The sequence below is a fragment of the Protomyctophum parallelum genome (assembly GCF_964188405.1).
Source record: "Protomyctophum parallelum genome assembly, chromosome: 20".
Classification (NCBI taxonomy): Eukaryota; Metazoa; Chordata; class Actinopteri; order Myctophiformes; family Myctophidae; genus Protomyctophum; species Protomyctophum parallelum.
The window spans coordinates 16,813,420-16,821,191 of NC_139718.1; the positions used below are offsets into that span (position 1 = coordinate 16,813,420).

General features: G+C 42.9%; 1 long non-coding RNA gene across 1 annotated transcript; it reads left to right on the plus strand.

The window, feature by feature from the left end:
* Window positions 1–430: 430 nt before the first annotated feature.
* Window positions 431–2,116, plus strand: LOC310877904. The gene is made up of 3 exons (XR_014570842.1): window positions 431–527; window positions 578–846; window positions 1,115–2,116. It is a non-coding gene; the product is annotated as an uncharacterized lncRNA (long non-coding RNA).
* The last annotated feature ends 5,656 nt before the right edge of the window (window positions 2,117–7,772 follow it).

A 7,772-nucleotide genomic window follows, 5' to 3' on the forward strand; every position in this document is an offset into this window, starting at 1 on the left:
CTGATCATTTCAGTAGGACAGCTGACAGGCAGTTGTGAAGGAGAGACAGGCAGTAGGACAGCTGAGAGGAGGACAGTATAGGAGAGACAGACGGTAGTGATGTTTAGTATAATTGATCTCATGTATTGAAGGAATCATGTGAAGGAAGTCTGTTTCCTAATGGAATCTAACACTTGGTTTATATACAATATATTAAAAGGACGGAAAACCTTGTATGTCCAGTGTCCACTTTCAGGGAATGGAAAAATAGAACTAGTTATTTACAAACTCAAATTTGTAAATAAAATTTATAAAACTTACAGACTTAAACCACCTGGTGTCTTTTTGGGCATGTCAGACATAGGGCGCGTTCGGAAATACCACACCGGAGCACACTCGCCTATTAGTTTGCATTGCACAGTGGGCTCAGTGCGCTATTTCCGAACGCGCCCATAGACAAACTGCTACTTTTGCGTGACGCTGTAGTACGATCAAGTAGGGCGTTAATTTGTGAAGAAATACAAAAGGTTAGAATATGGAGATACAAGGCGTTAATTTGTGAAGAAATACAAAAGGTTATAGAATATGGAGATACAAGACGTTTGCCCACCTCCGACAGACAAGCTTTTGATTGATCCCGACAGATTTGGAATGCAGCCTGGTAAACCATCCCAGTTGCATGCATTCACATTGTATTATGAATACAGTAGTTACTTGAACCTGTGATGTTTTCACTTAAAGCAGTCCTTTAGGGATGCACATGCAGATTAGACACACCAACCTTTTAACAGATCTTGTATGGGGGTCCCTTGCACAATATATTCCGCTGCCAAATACATTCATTTGGGGCGTCCTTCACATGAAAAGGTTTGGGTACCACTAGCCTGAGCTAACGTGTTAGGTTTCTGGTCTAGAGGGGCGGGTCGCGGCTGAGATTTGCGCACGCCCTGATTGGATCTCATCAATCTGTCCGTCACCCCCGGCCCCTCCTCTCCCCCTAGTGCAGCGCTACGTCACATAATTTGGAGCGACGCCCACCCGGAAGGGTTGACTCCCACTTTTAGACCAGAGCGGCCAATGCGTTCCTCCAGGCTTTCAATTTTTGCACCAACAAAAATGAAAGCCTGGTACCGAGGCTAGGGTACCACTGAGTTACAGGTGGCAACACTGCACAGTAACTTGCGCTTCTATCGTCTGCAGAATCAAATCAAACCACCCCCCATCCTGGATGAAATAATTACTGTATCACAGTTACTTAACATAATTTAGTTTTAAATATTTGAATAAATTATCTAAATCTTGTTGTTGATGTGTTTGAGGCTGCCAGTGTTCTCTCACGCCAAGGTTCCTTCCCTATACGGAAAATGATTGATTGATCAGCTTCATTGATGTTCCCATTTCAGTACAGTTAGTTAATATGTATATTTATTTTAACAGCTGCATCTGTCGAGACTCGGGAGAAATGGTGTTTGTGCTTGAGCGTATGTAAAAACTCACACAATAACTTGTTTTTTATTTAATGACGTTTATATATTCTTTACCTGCGTCATACATTCATGTTCGGAATTCCATAAGTTCTGTCAAATGTTATGACTGTGATGTAATATTTGCTCTGGCAGATGGGATGTTAATGGTGTGCAGAATTTGCTCAGGTTTAATAAAAATTAACAATTTTAATTGTAAGCATGCATGATGATTGCGCAGCAACTCAAGGCTTTGCTGAGCAAGATTCCTTCTATAATGAGCATCTTCCAGTATGGAATATATGGAAATTATATAATGTATGAGTCAATATTGTGAATTTTATGTATTGGTGAACTTGTGCATCCCTGGCTCTGTCCTGTGGGGTCATTTGTCTAATAACCATTTTCAACATGGTGTCTCTATTTTTGGCATGACATTAGAAGGCAAAACATTTAAAAATCTGTCAAAAACAAAACATTAAAATTTTTTCAATAATAGCCAATCTACAAGCCCATAACACATCGCAATATGATGTGTTGTGGGCTTGCACATCGGCTATTTTCTCTGTCTTACAACAAGGTACCTACCACTAGTGGTTAACTGTTTATCGTTTGGTTTGACTTTTATATCTAAACTCTAGTCATGAATAACCTTAAAACACACTCCTTTTGCCTGAGCAGCTTCATAGATCATATTGTGTTGTCAGACATCACCTCACTGATCAACCAATAAAGATACATTAACTATTATTTTTCATTTCACTCATTCATCCAGAGACAGGTCTCACTCACACACTGGCTGCAGTGAGGCTTGAACCTGTGATCTTTCTGTGAGGGGACTAGCAAAAGATACAAATCAATTGTTTCAATTAATTCTTGACATACATATTTAATTCTGCACTTTGTAGCAATGATATATATGTATATGATATGGTATATGATGTATGATATATATGTATATTGTTTACAGTACATAACAAGACCTACCAGGACCAGTACTTTTGGTTTTCTATCCTACCAGCCAGGACCTCTAGTACTGCTGGTTTCCTGTCCTACCAGATAGTTGTATTAATAAGTGAGAAAATAGCAGCCAGGACAATGACACTAGAAGACATTTGGTTCCATTTGTACACTCAGTGTTAGGCTATATGGTCCATAAAAAGTTGGACCCTCCTTGAAATTAAAACGTTTGAGAGCCAGTCTCACTGTTACTGGTCTTTCAACATGACATTAAATGAATCCATTCGTGATTCATTTAATTTGTCAAACTACTGTTTTTTCCCCGCCACTAGGTGGCGGTGTTTCACTATAATAGACCCTGCCAATTGCTACAACGCTTCGAATCTAGATTGACAAGCCAACTTTCGGCTCTGTCTTATGAGCAAATTTAGAACTTCCTGTCTGAGAGCTAGCAGATTTAAGACATCCGGTTGCCTTCAGAATAAAATAAGGTTTTTTAATTAGTTAATTAAATAACTATTACATTCTACATTACATTACATTAACTATTACGTTCGGGGAGATGTCCTCTACCACACCCCACTCTCCGCGAAGTGGGAGAGGTGTAAAACTCACAGCAGCAGACCTTCTACTGGGGTCAATGCTCAAAAAAGTACCGTTTCCGGACCCAGAATGGACACTGGACAAAGAGGCCTCCGCGAGGCAACTATCTGGACATACCCGCGCGTTCGGGGAGATGTCCTCTACCACACCCCACTCTCCGCTAAGCGGGAGAGGTGTAAAATTCACAGCAGCAGACCTTCTACTGGGGTCAATGCTCAAAAAAGTACCGTTTACGGACCCAGAATGGACACTGGACAAAGAGGCCTCCGCGAGGCAACTATCTGGACATACCCACGCGTTCGGGGAGATGTCCTGTACCACCGCTAAGCGGGAGAGGTGTAAAATTCACAGCAAATGCTCCACAACAACACAGTGAAACAGTGAACAGTGAAACATTCCATTTAAATCCTGACATGCATGGCCTTCATGAATCACTCATCATGTACTTAATTATCTGTTTTGAATCTCAGGTATGTTTCCATTGCATAGTTGTCTCATCAACATAGAGTACACACCTTAATGAACTGACACCAACTATTTAAGCTACGTTGACAAACAAAACTAGTTTAGCCTGTAGAACTTCCTGTCTCCTCATGTCCCCAAGTAACACTGTCCTCTGAAAGGCCATCTGCAATAATTCACCATTCACCTTTGCAGCTAAGGGTCCCTTTCTCGGACTGCAACTGTACTTACTGTATAAGACCCATTTATTGATATCCCAAACATGGAATATACTTGGACCATGCATTATGCCACATATAATGCCTGTCTCAGGACGGCCACCTGCCAGTATACAGTGGATAACTTCCCAGTCTTGCTGGGTAAGTTAGTTGGGTAACTATATATCTAACTACTTTAACCCTGACATCCTGATTTTGGGCATGTCATTATAGGCTAAGAAGAAAAGACAATTGCTGATCTACAAGGTCACAACATGCCGTAATGTGTTGTGTGTAAAAATAAGTTGACTTATTTTAAAATGTGTAGCACAGTGGAATAGAGTAGACAATATATGACACGTCAAGAGTCTATTAGTACTGTAGGCTATACATTTGTGTTCTGGTAATATCATTGATCACTTGTTTTGCATGTCCGTGGCAAAAATAAAACATTAATGCAAATGTCGATCACATGCACAAGCTGGCATAGTGATGCCCCCGGGTGCAGATAGCTGCTGTACTATCATGGTTATTGGTGGTGAAGGCAATACTAATAATGTTAGTCTGGATATATCAAATCCTGTGTTGAGGATCACACAAGAATAGCATGCACTTTATGAACAAAATAACACCCAAACCAGACAATTAATTTAAAGGTTTCATAATTACAGTCTGCTTGAGGTGTAATGCTGCTTTAAACAAAATAGCAGACAGTGGCACTGGTACATATATGAACTCATCTTCTCCTCCTACAGTGCGTGTCAACCACATTACCACATACCAATCGTTGCATAGCAGCATGGTTTTGTTATGCGTACACACCCATGGTACTGTGCCAAGAGAACTCACAAATCAAGATAAACGCACGCACACGCAGTTAAGTTGTCTACCGATGTTAACCATCTCAAACCCTCACCCTAACCTAACCTCCCACGGGACAGCACACCTAAACCTAACCTAACCCTTAACGCACCCCTCACCAACCTTAATCCGGTCGTCTTAACGCACCCCACACCAACCTTATGTCTAACCAAAGGATGCCTCCCGAGCCACTTCCAATGTGATTGAACTATAGGCTCTGGGGCTGACAAATATTAGCCCCAATGTTGAGTAAATCAACAAAGGTGTTGCAGCACCAGGAGAGTGTGACCCAACTTAATGTGTTTTAAGAGTATGTTTAATTATTTAATAATTTCGTTTCATGAAGGTTTACAATTAATACTGTGAATTAATTGCACTAGCAAAGTGTAACATGCAGTGAGGACGGAACGTTTGTTCTAGCGCAGGTTCTCTGGGGTCCCAATATAAGGAGCGCAGCTTCCGGTTGCCCTCAGTTACATTCTGGAAAGAAAAGCAACACTCATTGCTCCGTCTTTATCCCCGTTTATTCAGGTTCATTTTTATTAATGAGGTACTCAGCAGCCCTGAGACCCGTAACAGAGGCTTGTCATGTCAGCTGTCAATCAATCAACTCAATGAAGGCCAATGGAAGACGATTTATTGGGCTGTAAAACAATATGCCCATTTTGACCTATTTTGTTTTTCTCGCAAATATTTGATGCTGCTGCTTTAGATTCTACCAGCAGAGGCCCACAGTAGAGCATACCCTGCTCTACGCAGGGTATGGCAGCATCCTGGGTCCTAAGGCCTTCAGGAGGCTGAAACCCTGTACTGGCATAAGCCAGCTGGATGGCCTCCTGCACAATACACCGGGAAAGCCATACTTTAGTAATATGGGTTTCCTTTAGCTCTGGTACCCCATGTCACCAATACCCATACCGTTCCTGAAGGGAGATGTCTTGGTCATGTACAGTCTGAATATTTCATATCTTTTGTCAGGTGTGCGCAGACAACAAGTCTGACTCAGCCTTTTTACACATTACCACATTTAACCAGACAAGGAAGGTAAAAAATATATATATACAAGGAACAAGGGACAAGGAACTGAAAAATTATACTCTGGGAAAACTAAACAATAAAGTTCCTTTAAGGACAGTTCCGTGGGTGCTGGTATTGTCTTGTTTAACAGGTTCTTCCCAGACCGTGCACCCGATAAAATACATTAAGATGAATTGCAGTCGTGCCTGCTTCCTTGGTGCGTGGTGAGACGAGAAAAAAAATGCGATGAGAAATAAAAGACGAGATGAGAGAAAAAAGAATTGTGACATGTTCTTTGTAGATGGTAAGGCCTTGTCACCACATTGAGTACAACTATACAGACTAAGACTTTTCAGGCAAAGCAGGTCATCTCCAAGGAAAGGAGACCGAAGTGTGTATTCTACAAAGCTGTTTAATATGGTGCATACTTCTGTCCTAGAAAATTGCTGAGACACTAATGACACTGATGTGTTGGCTAGATTGAATTTCTCAAGTTTCCGTCTAAATGTTGAGTCCTGCGCCGCTGCTTCTTCAAGCCGTGTGTGAATTTTTTTGAAAGCAGATGTCTGTTGTAGAAATGTTAGAATTGGTAATGGTATGGCTTCACACATATTGTCATTTAAACTTTCATTGCATAAAGCCACATCATCAAAAGCCGTCTTTTGTCCAGTGTCCATTCTGGGTCCGGAAACGGTACTTTTTTTAGCATTGACCCCAGTAGAAGGTCTGCTGCTGTGAATTTTACACCTCTCCCACTTAGCGGAGAGTGGGGTATGGTAGAGGACATCTCCCCGAACGCGTGGGTATGTCCAGATAGTTGCCTAGCGGAGGCCTCTTTGTCCAGTGTCCATTCTGGGTCCGGAAACGGTACTTTTTTGAGCATTGACCCCAGTAGAAGGTCTGCTGCTGTGAATTTTACACCTCTCCCGCTTAGCGGAGAGTGGGGTGTGGTAGAGGACATCTCCCCGAACGCGTGGGTATGTCCAGATAGTTGCCTCGCGGAGGCCTCTTTGTCCAGTGTCCATTCTGGGTCCGGAAACGGTACTTTTTTGAGCATTGACCCCAGTAGAAGGTCTGCTGCTGTGAATTTTACACCTCTCCCGCTTAGCGGAGAGTGGGGTGTGGTAGAGGACATCTCCCCGAACGCGTGGGTATGTCCAGATAGTTGCCTTGCGGAGCCGTCTTTTGTCCAGTGTCCATTCTGGGTCCGGAAACGGTACTTTTTTGAGCTTTGACCTCAGTAGAAGGTCTGCTGCTGTGAATTTTACACCTCTCCCGCTTAGCGGAGAGTGGGGTGTGGTAGAGGACATCTCCCCGAACGCGTGGGTATGTCCAGATAGTTGCCTCGCGGAGCCGTCTTTTGTCCAGTGTCCATTCTGGGTCCGGAAACGGTACTTTTTTGAGCATTGACCCCAGTAGAAGGTCTGCTGCTGTGAATTTTACACCTCTCCCGCTTAGCGGAGAGTGGGGTGTGGTAGAGGACATCTCCCCGAACGCGTGGGTATGTCCAGATAGTTGCCTCGCGGAGCCGTCTTTTGTCCAGTGTCCATTCTGGGTCCGGAAACGGTACTTTTTTGAGCATTGACCCCAGTAGAAGGTCTGCTGCTGTGAATTTTACACCTCTCCCGCTTAGCGGAGAGTGGGGTGTGGTAGAGGACATCTCCCCGAACGCGTGGGTATGTCCAGATAGTTGCCTCGAGGAGCCGTCTTTTGTCCAGTGTCCATTCTGGGTCCGGAAACGGTATTTTTTTGAGCATTGACCCCAGTAGAAGGTCTGCTGCTGTGGATTTTACACCTCTCCCGCTTAGCGGAGAGTGGGGTGTGGTAGAGGACATCTCCCGGAACGCGTGGGTATGTCCAGATAGTTGCCTCGCGGAGCCGTCTTTTGTCCAGTGTCCACTTTATAAAGTCAATGCACTCCAGTGAATAGCATTTATCCATTTAGATAACTTTATTATTATTATTATAATGATTTAATTACTTATTTTTACACAGAAACATAATGTGTGTCTTATAGCATCATATAGCATCATTTAAATGCTTAATTTGTGGTTTTAATGTGCAAATTAAACTTTTTTTCAATACTCTAGAGGATACTCTTATTTTGAAGAGATCGTCCACCGGAAGCCTTAAATCTGTTCATTAGATCTGCTCACTAGACGCGGCTCCAACTTTCTCCCACATTTCTCCACTCACTGCTCCGCTCCGCTCCTCCGCTGCGACCCGCACA